The sequence below is a fragment of the Humulus lupulus genome, chromosome X (assembly GCF_963169125.1).
Source record: "Humulus lupulus chromosome X, drHumLupu1.1, whole genome shotgun sequence".
Taxonomy (NCBI): domain Eukaryota; kingdom Viridiplantae; phylum Streptophyta; class Magnoliopsida; order Rosales; family Cannabaceae; genus Humulus; species Humulus lupulus.
In genome coordinates this window covers 127,622,018-127,638,827 of record NC_084802.1, presented here as the reverse complement: position 1 = coordinate 127,638,827, position 16,810 = coordinate 127,622,018, and the positions used below count along the sequence as shown (strand labels likewise).

The 16,810-nt window shown below is 38.0% G+C and overlaps 1 pseudogene; it reads right to left on the bottom strand.

The window, feature by feature from the left end:
• Positions 1–14,791: 14,791 nt before the first annotated feature.
• On the bottom strand, positions 14,792–16,448 carry LOC133806248 (wings apart-like protein 1; annotated as a pseudogene).
• Between the last annotated feature and the right edge of the window lie 362 nt (positions 16,449–16,810).

Below are 16,810 nucleotides of genomic sequence, written 5' to 3'. Positions count from 1 at the left end.
ACCAGCGTAGAATAGAAGTGTTTCATCAACAAGGCAATGTAATATGAATAATCATCCATAGAATCCAGGAAAACAAATAAAGCTCAAGATGAACACTTGTATGAAAAACTAACAGTGATCTCCAATTTCATTTGCACAAATAAAGCATGCTTGTAACAATTTACGAGAAGAGTTTAAGTGTATATAACAGACAACAGAGTATGCTTTCCATAAGAATTTACAGTTTGCTAGTGGATTGGATTACCGATCATTGTAGATGGACTAAAGAAATTATAAATTTCACAGCAGATCCATCAAGGAGTCGCCAGCAAAACAAGGTTACCATCGCAAAATAAAAACTTTAAGTATGACAAGTATAACAGAATTTTCAATGACATGGTAGAGAAGCTGAAAGTGGGTTTCCCCATATTTGTTTGGTGTAATAGATTTTAAGGATGTATTACTTTTCTGATCTTCTAAGATATTGGAGCTTTCTGTTGCAATTTTACAGTATGGATAACTTATCTATGCTTAACTTGTACTCTTTTCTTCATAATTAATACATGTTTTTTTCTTGTCCAAAAATTATAAAAAGAAAAGTTCAATAGTTCTTCAGACAAAGAGATTCATCAGCACACATCTTGGTTAATAGACAATTAAGGGGTATAAAGGACAATCACCACGAAGAAGTTGCAATATAAAGGAAAGATTAAAAATTAAGAAAGGATATGAAATTTGAGAAATTACTGATGATATATTTTTTTTATTTCCACATATTGATTACACAAATTTATAAAACGATTAATATTTCTATATTATTAGCTCACTTAAAGCACTTCCATATGAAATGAAAGTACAAACCATTTGGAGAATATATGCTCAGATGAATTGGAATGTTAGATATTTGCTTAGATTTCCCAGTAATACGATCTGTCTCATCTTGGATCTCCTTACGCACAGCAGCTGCAGAAAAGAAAAAAATACAATAGAAAGATTATCTTTAAACAAATAGAATAAAAACCCTCAATAAATGATAAATGTCTTAATCGAGAAGAAATTCCCAGATAAGAAAATTAACTCACCAAAATCAGTATACCTCTTTCTAGGAGCATGAAGAAACTCCGCATACTCAGTCTGACCATCTTCTGTCTTATGAAGTTGCAACACCAGTGGCCTCCTCGTAACAATACCTAGAAATCAGGGACCTTTAGTTAGACAAACTAAAGAACTGTTCGAGATATTGGATACAAAATTCTAAATGATTTTAACTCTTATGAGTTGACTACACATCTTCTGATTATTTTTAAAAGCCGAGTGAGTGCGCCCAGGTATACTATCTAGCATGGAAGGACATGTCAGTGTCACAAAATTAAATGGCCGATTTGGTCAAGTAGATTCTTTAGATATGTCAAAACATTTTTACAATGATTCCAGCAGATAAAAAAGAATAGCTATAGATGTGCTAGCCAGTCAAAACCTTGCAATTTTTTCATAGTTTTCTCAATTTTTTCCTTCTCTTCATTTAGCTTGACACATTTTTCTTCCAATATTCGGACTATAGAGCCAATTTTTAACAGGTCCTCTTCAAAGACCTACAATGAAATAAAGAAACTCAAGAAATCCTAAATCAACACATGTTTGTATTACAAAATTAGCACAAGGCCTTCTATTATTCTAAGTGATACTGGTACAAAAACAAGAATGAAACTATATTACCAATTTCTTTAGCGTGTCTCATAACTAGATTTCTACAAGTTCAACACATCAGAGATAAAGCTCTCCAGTAAATACACTTACCATTCTCTCCATAACCAGCTGTTACTTTCAAGACCGAGCCACCCACCCCCTCCGTGAGACCGAGCCACCCACGACCCTGAGCCCGTCGTTTTCACAAGACCCACGAGCCCCTGTCATTTGCGCCGTTTGTCGATGATAGGGAAGGTCGGGTTCCATAAAGACAGGTGAGAGAGAAAGAGGGAAGGAGAGAGGTCTAGTGGGAGAAAGAGATCCGAGAGAGAGGAGATGTGCCTCTTCTCAAGATTTGTCTTCCGTGAAGGGGAGTGAGAGACCGAGAGAGATAGGTCTACGGGAAATGGGTCAAAGGGAAATGGGAAATGGGTCAAAGGGAAATTGGCGCTTTTTTATTTTATTTGCCGATTGAAATTTGATAATATACCATAACTATTTTTAAATAGTATTATAATGATGTGTTATGGTAATGGGTGTTTGGTGTAGTGAACTCGAGTTATCAAAAAAATATAATTCTTCCCATTCTTTCTAAATGATGGGGCCTCACCTTTTTCTTTCTTGTTAGATGTCTCAGTCTTCAGAGAATCGGTGGGGGCCCAAGCTTGCGATCCCCTACCATCCACCATCTCTTCAACCTAAGTCACCATTTTCCCGTAACCAATGACTGATCAGGGAGCACAAAGAGGAAAAAAAATCTGCTGTCCCCAATTCTCTGTCTCCTCCATGTCCCACCAATTATTTTAAGACATCACATTTATGTATAGTTGGGAAAAGAGAAAGTTGTAAATAATTTAAATATATATTAAATAAATAAACGAGGTGTCTTTAAATAATTGGTGGGACATGGAGGAGACAGGAAATTTGGGGACAGGTGATTTTTTTTCCACAAAGAGCGCCTTGAACGGGAAGACATTAGGGCCCACTTCCGACACCAGATTGACGAGGTCGAAGAGGGAAAAAGAAGGAGGTTATGATTTGTTGTGTATCCTAACCCAAATCCTGAAATTTGACCAGTTCTGCTAGACCCCAAGTGCAGGGTCACAATGTCCTTTTCCCCAGACGAACGCTCTTTCGAATTCATGGAGAGTAAATCGAACCAACCAACCACATACACCGCCTCCAAAGCTCTTTCCATCCCTGTCTCGGAGAGTTCTTTCTTTGAGGCTGAACATTATCAAAGTTCCATCACTTTCACTAGGAAAATTTCAGAAATGTTGTTCTTCCATGGATTAAAGGTATTGGGAAAACTAGTGTGTCGGCCCGCTAGCACCAATGAGAGGAGTTGCTTTGCTCTGGGTGAAGACGACCTTGAGAGGAAAGTCAAGCTCGCGGCGTGGAGCCGCTAACATATGCAAGCTATGGGTGTACTGCCCTTGAAGGACTATTTTGGAAGTTATACTGACTACGCTGGTATCGCCCTATTCCAACTTTAGTCCAATTCATATAGAGTCCTGGCCGCTCTGAGGTCGTTATACCATGAGATGAAGTGGGATGGACGCTTGGAACATGAGATCCTATGTCTTTTCTGCCTCAAAAGTAATCCTTCTCCAGCTCATGGCGGGGATGGCTTTTATTACCTTTCGAGCTACCCAAAGGAGAGAAGGTTGTTCGAGGACATTCCTAACCATCCTCCCAACTTCAAAACTATCTTCTTCTGGACAAATGGTCTTGCTTCTTCCCGATTCTATTTGTTTCAATGGATTCATAAGTACTTTTTCATAGTTTTCTTTGATTTTTTCATTTCGAGCTTGAAATGTTCATTCAAACTTTCCACGCACCCAACTATCACCGCCCACAACCCACAAAGGCCATGAAAGACTACAAGGAAGCAATTCTTAAGCTCCCGCATGGTCGGCAGTCCCTCAACTATCTTCTTCATGAGGATAAGCTCTGACTATGCGGTCTCCTTGGTGTGGGTGATTCCACAGATGACACAGGAATCCATAAGTTTGTGAGATGGGAAGATGTCCCTGTCCCAACTGCCAAGCTTCCCTCCAAAAGGAAACTCTCAAGCTCGTACTCCTGGAATTTTATTCCTCGCTTAGCCGAGCCTCCATGCTCGGGAATCGAATCTTAGGACGAGGCCTCACTAAGCTCGTCTGATGGAGTTAAAGTCGTATTAGATCTATCCAAGTAGTTCCCCACTCTTCTTAGACGGGAGCCCAATGTTGTAGGTTTGTTTAACGATCCCCGCAATAATTTTATTGTATGGTCGGGGTAGATCTTAAGGTGCATAGGTTCGATAGTTGGTTAGGGAAATACAATACTATGTATAGTTTGAATGAAGTTTGGGATGGGATAGCTGCTAGTATGGGACTAATGATTATAGGGACCTATCGAGGATGTCCCCCACTTATAGAGAGGGAACCCCTTTAAAATCATCTGAACACAGAGGTATTTCCTTTTCCTTGAGATCATGCTTGATAGAATCTTCCAGTTATGTTTCTTTCACCTAGAAGTTTCAACATATATTGTAAAATATAATCAGCTCTTGATGTTTTGATTTTTCCCTTTTTCAGGTAAGATGGATTCAGACCTTAACAACATCCTCAACCAACCTGTTGCATCCAGGGGAAACAAACTCCATCGGGTGTCCTCGAAGGGAGGTTGCCTTTCTAAGATCACCAAAAGGTCTGATGCACCCCCTTCGGCCTCGAAGCATCCCGACTTGGGCCTTGTCACTGATCCTCTAGCACATCCAGAAGTTGTGGCCCCTCCTCTTGCGAGCCAACCGAAGAAAGTTTGCCCTACCTAGCCTACAACTCGAGACTGCAAAGTTACTATTTCGACCTACGTTCTTGAGTTTGTGGTCGACAATCTCGCTGACACTCCCAGAGTCCTGCTCGGCTCTGATGCTTTCACTCGCATGAGCCAATGCCTCAACAACCTCGGGGCTCCCCAGTGGGAGTTCTTAACAAGCTGCGAGAGTGCCAACACTCTTTTCGACAAGAGTGAAGAGTTGCTTTCTTTGGTAAGTTATTCTTTAAGAATTGATAAGCTCCATGTTTCCATGCCAACTCTTTAATTATTTACCTCTAACATCAGTTTTTTATTGCAGGCACTTCTAACCTTTGTTCAACACAATTATGTCCTGAATCGCGAGGTTGTGATGAGTAAGGTGCATGCCCAATATGCCAGAGATGCACAGCTCAGGGCTGAAGATGACCTTAAATATACTCGGCGGGAGCTGGAAACGGCTCAACATGGACTAAAGGCGACTCGGCGGGAGATGGAAATGATTCGGTGGGAGGTGGAGGCTAAGGAGACATAGATTAAGAGAATCCAAGAACTTAATGCCATGCTAGAGGAGGACAAGAAGACGCCTTTCGAGTTCATAGAGAGTGAGAAGGCATGTCTTCTTGAGGAATTCAGGACAAAGAAAGACAATGTCGTCGACATGCGATGTATTGCATTTGGGCCACAAATCCCAACCATGAACACCAGCTTCCTGTCCATCACGGAGACTGAGCATGTCAACAGATGGCAAGCTTAGCTGGAGGAGGAAGCAGATGAGCTTCAAGCTCAAGAAGCGGCAGAGGCCACAGAACAAGTCGGGACGGTGGATGACATGGCTGCCAATGTTTCAAGACCAACTTATGGGCTATGACCCATAGTTTTTTATTTCCCTTGTAATTGTACTTTTTGGTGTCCTCAGGGAAAAAAAATTATAACTCGAGCTTGAGTTATTTGACGATTTATATTTTAACAGTAGATTTTTATGCTTAAATTTCTTTCTTGAAATCTTTATGCATATTATCTATATATAACTTTTGTGTTATCCTTATGCATCATACTCCAGGTCTGAAACATTCCGAGCATACATCGACTTTGTTTTTATATCTGTTTATTTATACAATTACTATCATGCTTAAGTTTGAATTTCCATATATTCATACATAGTTCATTCGATTGCACATTTTCGACTTCGTTATCCTCAAGGTCAAATATTACTTTCACCACGTATTTTTGTTAAAAATTACTTATTGGCATGTAACCTCGTTAGTCTCATTATTTCTTGCTTTACTATGGTAACTTTTCCTCATCCTCAAGTTTGGTCTTGAGATTGCAAGATCGAAACTTATTTGAAAAAAAATTCTAGCTCTGTCTCGACTCATGAATTTCGTTGGTTTATCTAGAATTTCAACTTTCAATTGTGTCGATTAGAGTTTGATGGTTTGTTCCAGACTTGTTTAATTCGTGTTTGGTTAATAATCCATACACTATTATTGTTTAATTCGTGTTTGGTTAATAATCCATACACTGATATTAATTTTATTTTTATTGATGCTATATTTTCGAGCCTATGGTATGATTGTATACCATTTATGCCCCCTTAATGTCCTATGATTGCAATCTTAGGATATTGAATTTTGAGAGCTTGCAAAAAAATATATAACTATAAGAATATAAAATTGAAATTAGAATCAGTGCTTTATTAATGAAAATCAAGAATTTTTCACAAGCTTGGTTACAACTGAATAAACAGCATTCCTACATTACTAGTAATAAGGTCGTAGATGTTCACCATTCTAAGCTCATGGAACCAATTCTACATTTAACCTCGGTAGTTTATAGACATCAGATCGAATAATGGATTCAATTTGGTAGGGTCCCTCCCAATTGGGCCCGAGCACACCTGCAGAAGGGTCTCGCGTGGCCAAAAACATGCGCCTAAGCACTAGAGCTCCCAATCAAAAGTGTCTATCTCAAACCCTCTTATTGAAATACCTTGTAGCCTTTTGCTGGTATCCGACGTTTTTAAGTTGGGCTTCATCTCATTTTTCTTCAATTAGGTCTAGAGTTTCTTCCAACTAAGATTGGTTTAAGGTTTGGTCGTATGCTTCGCGTCTGATTGTTAGGATTTCGACCTTAATGGGTAGCAGAGCTTTGCAACTGTAAGCCACGGAGAAGGGGTTGTGTCATGTTGAGGTTCGAGATGTTGTTCTCTAAGCCCATAAGACTTGTGGTAATTATTTTGGCCATTTTCCTTTAGCTTCTTCGAGCCTTTTTCTAATGGAGCTCTTTACAGTCTTGTTCATAGCCTCGACCTGGCCATTTGTTTGTGGATGGGTTATTGAGAAAAAACTCTTGATTATCCCATTCTTTTTGCAGAACTGTGTAAACCATATGTTATCAAACTAGGTTCCGTTGTCTGACACTATTTTCCTTGGTGCCCCGTATTTGCAGATTATACTTTTTACCACGAAGTCCAAGACTTTTTTCAAGGTGATTGTGACCAGAGGTTCAGCCTCGATCCACTTAGTGAAGTAATCAACAAAAACTACGACATATTTTAATCCCGCTTTCCCTGTTGGTAGTGATCCAATGATGTCGATTCCCCATATCGCAAATGGCCATGGGGAGCTCATCATGGTGAGCTTCGTTGGTAGAGTTTGCGAGATTGAAGCAAATCGCTGACACTTGTCACAGCGTTTGACGTATTAGAACAATTATGATTTTACTGTAGGGCAGAAGTATCCTTGCCTAATTACCTTTTTTTTTTATAGACTATGCCCCCCAGTATGGTCTCCGCAAAATCCTTCATGGATTTCCTCTAAAAAATTTCTAGCTTCGGGTGGAGTTACACACCTTAACAATAGCATATAATATCCTCTTCTATATAGTCTCCCCTCCACGATAGTGTACCTTAGTATCTTTTACAATAACTTTCTTACCTCGTTCCGGTCCGCTAGCAAGCTCTCGGTTTCAAGGTAGTCTATCATGGGAGTCATCCAAGTAGGTTGCGAGTCTATCATGCTAACTTCATCCCCGCTAGGCTCGGCTATGCTCGGTACTGGTACCACATTGCGTGTATCGACTTCCTTGGTTGTGGCGAGTGGAGCTAAAACATCTGCATTCGAATTCTATTCCCGCTGAACTTGTTCAATCGCATAAAACTCAAATTGCCCAACTGCTGATTTGAGCTTCTCCAAGTAAGATGTTATTTTTAATTCCATGAGCCTAGTATTCTCCTAAGACCTGGTTGACAACCAACTAGGAATCACTATAGCAGTGGATGGCTCTTGCTTTTAGCTCAAAAGCTATCCAAAGTCCTGCTAATTGTGCTTCGTATTCAACCTCGTGTGATGCCTCGAAGCCAAACCGTTATTTAATACTATACATGGTTTGTAACTCAGACAACCAACTATCATTCCTATGGACCATAAAGTCTACCCTTGACCAGGTCTTAAAATTATTTTTGAGGTCTTTAAATAAAACTAAGATGTTCGGGTCCTACTTAAAAAGAGTGGGACACCAACCTGGTTAATCAAGTATGACTTTACCTCTAGTTGAGCTCTAGGATGCTTTGTCATGAGCATCGTTCCCAAACACAGAGGGCTCGCCAGGGGGAGCGCCTTGGGTCGAGCTTGAACTCCTCTTCCTCTTTTTCTTAGAAGGGTTGGAAGGACGAGGACTGGGACATCTTCCCATGATGCATACTTACGAGTCCCAACATCATCTGTTTTCTCGCCTTCCTCGAGGAGATCGCATAAACGGAGCATATCCTCGTGAAGTAAATAATTTAAAGATTGCCTGCCGTATGGGAGCTTCAAAATATCCTCCTGGAGATCCACTATCTCTTGGGAGGGCTTTGGGCGGTCAAAATTGGCTACATAAAAGGAGTGTGAATAAGTGTTCGAGCTAAAGAAAATAAAACACAGTCTTAAAAATACTAAGACGGGAACTTACGTATGCATTGGAAGGAGTAGAATTTGGAGGGGTCAAGACCATTGGTCCAGAAGAACTGCTTCCTAACGTTTGGAGGATGGTTGGGAATATCTTCAAAGAACCTTCTCTTTATGGGTCAGCTCGATAGAAAATAGAATCTATCTATGCCTTTGGCTCGTGTGGGGTTACTCTTGAGGCAAAAGAGATAAAGAATCTCATACGTCGAGGGTCCGTCTCACTTCATCTCATGATATAGAGACCTCGGGCCGCTAGGACTCTATAAGTATTGGACTATAATTGGAAGGGAGCTATACCGACCCATTCAGTAAACTTCTTGAAGTAATCTCTCAAGGGAAAAATACCCCCAACACGCATATGCTCGTGACTCCAGGCCGCGAGCTTATATTTTTGCTTCGGGTTGCCTTCACCCGAAGCATAGCTGATCCTCTCGTCAGGATTGGGAGTTTGACAAAACTAGCTTTGCAGACACTTTTAACTCATGATAAGACAGGATGTCTGAAACTTGCTTGGTGGACGTGACCGAGCTCGGGTAATTATTAACCTCGAAGAATTCACTTTTTGAAGTAGGGAGAGAAGATGTCTGAGAGGTTAAAGACCTTGTAACTTTTCTTGAAGAACTCTCCATGATATCGAAGGGGAGTTTGTTGGGGTGGAAGGCTATGGTTACATTAAGTTTGGGGTCCAAAGGAACAGGATGAGTGCAAGAATAAGGGTTGAGATGGATTGCTAGGCATAACCTTCTTCTCTTACCCTCTTGAACCTCGACAACTTGATGTCAAAAATGAGCACTGATGTCTTCACATTCAGGACGCTCTTCGTACTCACGTATCAATCTTTGATTACATGAGAATGGAGATTCTATTCAAGGTGAGGAAGGTTTGTAAGGGATGGCAAGGTCAGGCCCCCACTAATTCTTCTAGGAAGTTTGCATCATCTAACAATAAAGAAAAAGGTGAGGGCCCATTGTTTAAAAAGATGGATAAATTGAGAAAATATCTCAAAAATTCGAGCCTGAATAGGCTCGAAATAACAAGGTTAAAGTTTCAATGTAATCAAGCCAATATAGGTTCGAAGTATCGAGGCAATACCCACATAAAGTGGGTAGTTAATTTTCAATTTGGGCTATCCCGATTTTCTAGGAAAAATAGGCAGTTACCCAAAAAGGGATTATTATTGGTTTGTGTGCATTTAAATCCTACTTTTAAAATCCTATTCTTTTACTACATGATACCTATACCTTGTCATCTTACAACCTAGAAAAAATGCCATTTTTTCTCTGAAAAAGCCATTTTCCCAACAAATTCCTCAGAAAAACAGAAAAAAATACCATTTTTTCCAAAAATCTCCAAGAACACGTCAAGAACAAGAAAAAGGAAAAACATGTGTAAACGTCACAAGAAAAGAGACAAGAAAACTTACACAAAGGAAGTTGATGATGGAATTGAAGAGTGGATTGGAAATGCTCGTACAAAGAGACCCTTGGAAACTCGTCGTAAAACAAAGAGTATGTGGGAAATTGGTAGACATCTAACTCTTTCTTTTTCTTCGAAGAGAACATGCAAAGGAACCCTGGTTTACAAAAGGGTGAAAGTCAATTGAAATGGAGAAAGGGGGTTTACGTAGGCAAAATGGGTGATTCTCAAAGAAATTTGGGCCTTTAAAATATATTAACACGTGATCCAAGGGACCACGTTTAATCTTGAAAACTTGCAGCGAAAAATTGGCAAGTGAAAAGACATGGAAAAAGTTTAGTACTTTAGTACTACAACCATTCACAAGCTGACAAGTATACCCACTCGAGTATGGTAGGTGGGAATATTTTCTGAAAGAGAAGTTCAAAAGTTTCTCTCTCAATAGGCTCGAAATGATACTTTTGAGGGGGGAAAATGTTACACCCCAAATTTCAAGATATAGTTATTAGGCTCGAAATGTAGGCTAGTAAGAGTGGAGATGGAATTTATAAAAGAAGCAATGTGATCATATACACTAGTAATCGTACACCTAAGTGCCATGTCACTGGCACGATGCGAGCACATGGTGTGAGCTCGAAGAAGAGGGTTCGCTCCGAAGGATAGTCTCGAAAGCCTGATAGATATAGAAGTGGGTAATCATGTAGCGGTGAGCTCGAACTATTGTCCAGGCTAAAACACACACCGCATTAGAGGAAAGTAGGCATTTGCTACACGCCTATATTTGTGGAATATGTTATAGCCGTATATTAACAATCCTAATCTTAAGGGATATTTGATATTTAATATATCATATTTCTTTTTTATTACTTCTATAGAAGTTTGAATTTAAATAAGATGTTATGTAACTTTCCTAAAATTAAGGGGAGATATATTTTGTAAGCCAAGTCTATAAATAGCCTAGAATGTAGTCATTTATTTTCACGGACAAGTTTTATACTCAAGCTCTGTGAAATTGTTTTCAAAGCTTTAATGCAGACTATAACAATAAAAGTGACTCGTGAACTAGGTAGATTTAACTACTAAACTACGTAAAAAATCTCTTTCTTTAGTTTAATATTGCGACCCAAATATGGATTGACGTTATAACTAAATCTCTTGTTTAATTTTTGTTGATGAAAAACGTCTTCAACAAGTTATGGATTTAAGTACCAAAATTCTTCATTTAAATATAATAAATCTAGTTATTTCTTATTTTAAAGGTTGAAATGAATTTAGTTATCATTATTATTAATTTTTTATTATATTTATGCGCTTATAAATAATTATAAATTTATTTCGTTGAAGATAGTTGCAGAGTTACATTTTCTAGACATAATTAGTTTTATTATTAAAAGTTATAAATTTAGCTTTTTTGGGTCGCATTATTTTTGTTACTGTTAGTTACAATTTTATTTTCTCTAAGACACAATAATCTCATTATTGATTATTACAAAATTTAGTCTAATATACCACAATTATATATAGTAACCATTAGGATATGAATAATAAGGAACTTAAATGAAATAATAAACAACATAAGAATTTATAGTGGTTCGGCCCCAATTGCTGGTAATGACCTACGTCTACTTAGACACTCTTATTAATGTAGAAAGTCCAAAACTCAGATAAGATGAACCAGAATCAACTGAGTTTTGTAAGCTTGAGATAATACAATGCTTATAGATACGAGTGTACACAATGCAAACCTAAAAAATAATGATGCACAAAGCCCTCTATTTATATGTCGAGGGACCTTATAAATGACCCATAGACCTTACATGACTTGCGTGCTAAGTAATAATAAAAATAATAATATAATGTGTAAATAATATATATATATATATTACATTTCAAATGATAAATATATGCTTCAGGTGGTCGTACTAAACATTCTTGACAAAACAACCGACCAGTCTGGTCGAGTATGCCATCAGGTCGGCCAGCCTTGCCTTAAGAGAAGCTCTTTACTATGTTCTGATCAGTCGTTGTGTGGTAAACTTTAATCACTCCTTGCGATCTGGTCGAGGGTCAACTAGAGTATACACTGTGATGTCATTTTTTGATAGCCATGTGTCGATATGTTGTGCCACGTCATCACACTAATTTTTAGATAAAACAACTATAATTTTATTTATAAAACTTGTTGCCAACTAACTCTTAGTTACAAAACTTTCTTATAAAATTTTATCATTAACATCCAAGATTACAATTGTAAATTATAGTAACGAAATAGTAACTCACAGTAACAAAATTATAACTCATTAATTAAATTGTAACTTATGATAACTAAATCGCAATTTATAATAACCAAATCGTAACTCATAGTAATTAAATCTTCGATAATTTTAACAAAATAATTATTATTTTACTTCAAGGTGTAAAGTTTGTCATATAGTCATGTTGACTCAATTTTTGGACAACTATTGATTTAATGGGAAAAGACATTTGTGCATGAACTTGAGAGAATAATTAAAACTATAATAAATGAAGAGGGATTTACCGTGGTTTGGTCACAACGACCTATGCTGACTTAGTCTATTTTATTGCCCCTTTATCCTAAACCACCGAAATTAAACAAATTTAAGTCACCTAAGTTTCTTGAGGTTGTTCGGTATTGATTACAAAGAAGTAAATGCTCTAAGGAATACAACTTGTCTTTCAATTTTGAGAATAACATCTAGTCCATTTATGATTTACATTATAGTATATATAGTAGAAGATGTAGGTAAAGTTGGCTCTGACAAACCCTTGCTTGTTATGGCTAAATCTCAAAAAGTATGGAAATCTCCCTGACATTGTATCTGCTACTTGCAATAATACCAGTTGTACATCCGATGGGAGATTCCAAATATGCGACCAAGATGATCCTACTATGGCGATCTCAAACTGCGCGACCACCTTTCAGTACGGGCAATCGACACATTTTGTTTTTCCTAGTCAGCACATTTTTGCCATGTCATCAGCCACGTCATTAAGCCAAAAATGGGTATAACAAGTCATATTCAAGAAAGATTACATTTAATTTTTGATGAAAATCTTATCTTCTTGAAATCACTCTTAACCTTTCTTCTTCTTCTTCTATCAAAAAAAAACTTATCTATACCACTCATCTCTTCTTGTCCATCGTGTCGTTGACCTCCTTCTCCACCCTTGAGATTTAGAGATTCTCCTCCTATGTCAATTTTACCACCAACGACGATGAAGAATAAGAAGAAGAATGTGACTATGAAGAAGTGGTGAAGGACCTCCTCTAACTGTAATAGACAAATTTCATTTCTAGACCCAGGACCAAAATAATGTTACCAAGCTCTCAATATTTCTCAATTTCACCCTTCAACTTTAATTCCCCTTGTTTCTATGCTAAAGAGCTAATTTTTTTTAATAGTCTATTAGGGTTTGGATTCATTTTGTGTTGAAAGGTGTTATATATTTAAATTGTCTGTGCACTTTTCTAGATTGTGTGGGCATATATAGATCAACCTCACAAAGAGGTACATCGTATGTTAATTTTTTAACCTTCTCTTTATACCTTGAAAGAAAGAGAAAAAAGTTGATTGATCATCATTCTAAGCTCATATAAAACAAGGTCGGTATGTTATTTATTTATTTTTTTAAAAAAATTAATAAAAACAACGTTGATCTAAAATGCACGTCCAAATTAAATAAAATTGTCTTCTAAAAAATATTATATATTTTAAAATTCAAAGTAGATAATTAGAATTCTCATCAAGCAATTGAGCAATACATCAATTTTATTATTATTATTGTTATTCATTATTCATTACTTGTTATCAACCAATTGTTTGCATTACAAATTTGGTTTATTTGGTAGTTTGGATGACTTCTTTAATGGAATTATATAACTACTCTGTATAAGTATTTCATTGTGGATATGATGCACGAATGACTTTCACTCAAGTTTTTGGTTTTGTCTTTGCCCATGGTTCATGTTGTTAGAGACAATACTTTATCTTCTAGTAGTTTGTTAGAAGTTGGTTAGTTAGTTAAGTTGTTACAGCGTTTATTATTCTGTTTTTGTCTGTTAGCCTTTTGATCTGTTGGTTATGATTAGTGTCTTGCTAATGTAACTTGTATATAAACACTTGTATATTATTTATTCAATAATGAAAAGATACATACTAATCTTTACTCATACTCTAAGTCGTCATACAATATCAGAGCATTTTTGTTGTAACAATAGAGACTTCGTTCGTCACCAATGAAGGAGCTTCGTCTTAACCTTCCACACAGGCAGCTTATGCAACTCAACCTTCCATTTCTTTTGCTGAAATCTTCCCCCAATTTCTTTTTCCCATTCTTGGTCTATCCGACTCGATGAGCATAATTACTTCGCATGAACATTAGGTTCTAGCCTCAATCAAAGGTAGTCAACTACAAAAATTTCTTGATCTGACCCGTGCACCGCCTCAATTTCTCACAGCTGTCGATGAAGCTGCAAATTCGATCAATGCTGAGTATGAAGATTGGAAACAACAAGACAATATACTTGTCTCCTGGGTACTCACTTCCATGCCTGAGAACACAACCAATCGAATGATTGATTTGATACTGCTGCTCAGATCTGGAGCATTTTGAGTGAGTGCTACATTGCTCAAAATTGAGCACACATTGGTTAGTTCAAAATGCAGCTTTGCAATACCAAAATGACTGGATCTTTGAATGATTATTTGCTGAAAATCAAAGGTCTTTATTAGACTATGGTGTCCCATATTTTTTAGTACGAGATGTAGTTGGCTTTCCTTACAGTACTTTCCACTTAGAGGGTCCAAAATCGTCTTCATCGGAGGCAAAAGGATCTTCGCTTTCCTCCAAAAGTTCAGATTTTACATCTTCATTATTGTAGAATCCCTGAACGATATCAAGATTCTTCCTAGAACCATTCTTAACTATCTGCATAGCAGCTAACTCCTTGATGTTCCATTGCATGAGCTGGATGCAGAAGATTTGAGTCTTGTCCTTAACGAACAAATATCATTCATAGAGGTGCTGGTAGTTTCAGAACTAGAACAATCCAACCGTGAAGAGGAAAAAAATTGATTATTCCGACTTCCATTGAAGCTTTCGTCAGAGAAGATCTTCCCTGAGCTACTTTTAATGGGATCAAAAAATAAATCGATATCATTTTCCCCTTTAGAGTTGGTAATTAAAGCAAATTCAAGAGCGCGACCCTTTCCATCAACAGGAGAATAAGACTTTTCATTAGTGGAAGCCACAGTAGAAGTTTTGAGTATATAAATGTCTGATAGAATCTTAATGACTCTCATAACAAGCTGTGTAAAGGATAGGGGGCATCCTGTTGATGGTATGTTGCATTTCATCCCAAGTAAATGGCACTGATTTTTATTGCTTAGGAATGTTGCATATCTATGTCGAGTTTTACATCCCGAGTAGATGGTAAGCCATCTTGCATCCAACTCTCCATATCGGAATGACAATCCATGGCAACCTCAAAGACAACGTCAAGTCCTCCAAGCTCTCGCAATTTTTCCTTAAAGTTGCCCCCAGATTTTCTCATTGTCCCAGTAGTTTCTTCAAGAGAAATAGTAGATAAGCATGATTTTTCCATGGTCAGCAAAGCTATCCATTTTGGGCATAACTCTGGCTTTTCCATGCTACTATCATCCTTGTGGCTTGATTTTATCTCCTCGCAACTCACAAGAACTTCACGAACTTTGGAAAAAGGTGCAGTAGAACTGGAGTCTAATTTTTTCTTGGTATTTTGAAAAATGTCGGTACGTAATGCTAGAAGCTTACTACCAATTTTTGGCAGTTTTTCTTCAGTAGCAGTAGAAAAAATTGGTTTCAACAAGCTAATTAGAAACCTAATGCAACTGGGTGATCCAAAAGGTGCTCATCTTGACCATCACTTGTCAAGACATAAAGTAGACAAGCAGCAGCTAAATTGCTTGCTGAATCATCAAGGCTAAGGCCTAATACGTCATCAAAAATTGTCTTCGCCATCCCTTGAGTTCTTAGAAGTCGTCTCTGATGTGCCGTTCCACAAATAGACAACAAAGACAACAAACTTGCCCTTATGATCCGAACTGGCTGGTTTTTCTTAAGCCCATCAAGAGTGAAATTGACCTCGTCCACATGCTCCATCATCTCCCCAAACTCCTGAGCCTCCATCAAAGTCGACGTCGGCAGAATCGAAGGCTGAAAACTCTTAGGCTGCAGTTGCTGCACCTCCAATTCCTTCTTCTCAATCCTAACCCTCTTCGGTTTCCGAACACCACCACCGCTACCCTTACAGTTTTTTCCGTTACTGTTGGTGGGTAGACCAGGTAAAGAGCCCTGAGATGAATCGAGACTGTAGGGATCGAAATCGAAAGCATAAGCTGACCAAGAGTCCTGTGACGAAAAGGGTACACTAAAAAGATGGTCCTGAGACTGAGAATGAAGAGAATTCTCTCCTTCTTGAGACAACGAATCCCTAAAATTAAAAGGGTCTTCTTCGTCGTCGATGCTGTCGTTGTATTCGTTAACGGCGTCATTTAAATCGTCCGAATAGGTTCTGGAAATGCCTCGCTTACGACGGCTGTAAGTTCTGATGATCATGGTGGTGGCGGTGGTTATATGAGCGGTGGCGCTTCCTTATCTTCGACCGAAACTAGGCATTTTAGGGACTCAGACCCAAAAAAGAAGGGGCTTTTTTGCAAATAGCTTGAAATTTGAGGGAAGGAATCAGAAATTTTTGGCTCTGATACCATGACAAGAATCATGAGGCTTCATCTAAAAACCAATTGGTTATTAGTGGAGTTACAAATGTTCTTATTAATGGTTCAATATTCTTACACTTATTCCATGTGGGACACCATAGTCTAATAGTCTTGTTGATCACCTTGCCACCATTAGTCATGCGCTCTCTACTCAGGATCACATCGAAGATATTTTAAATGGCATGTCCGCCAACTACAATG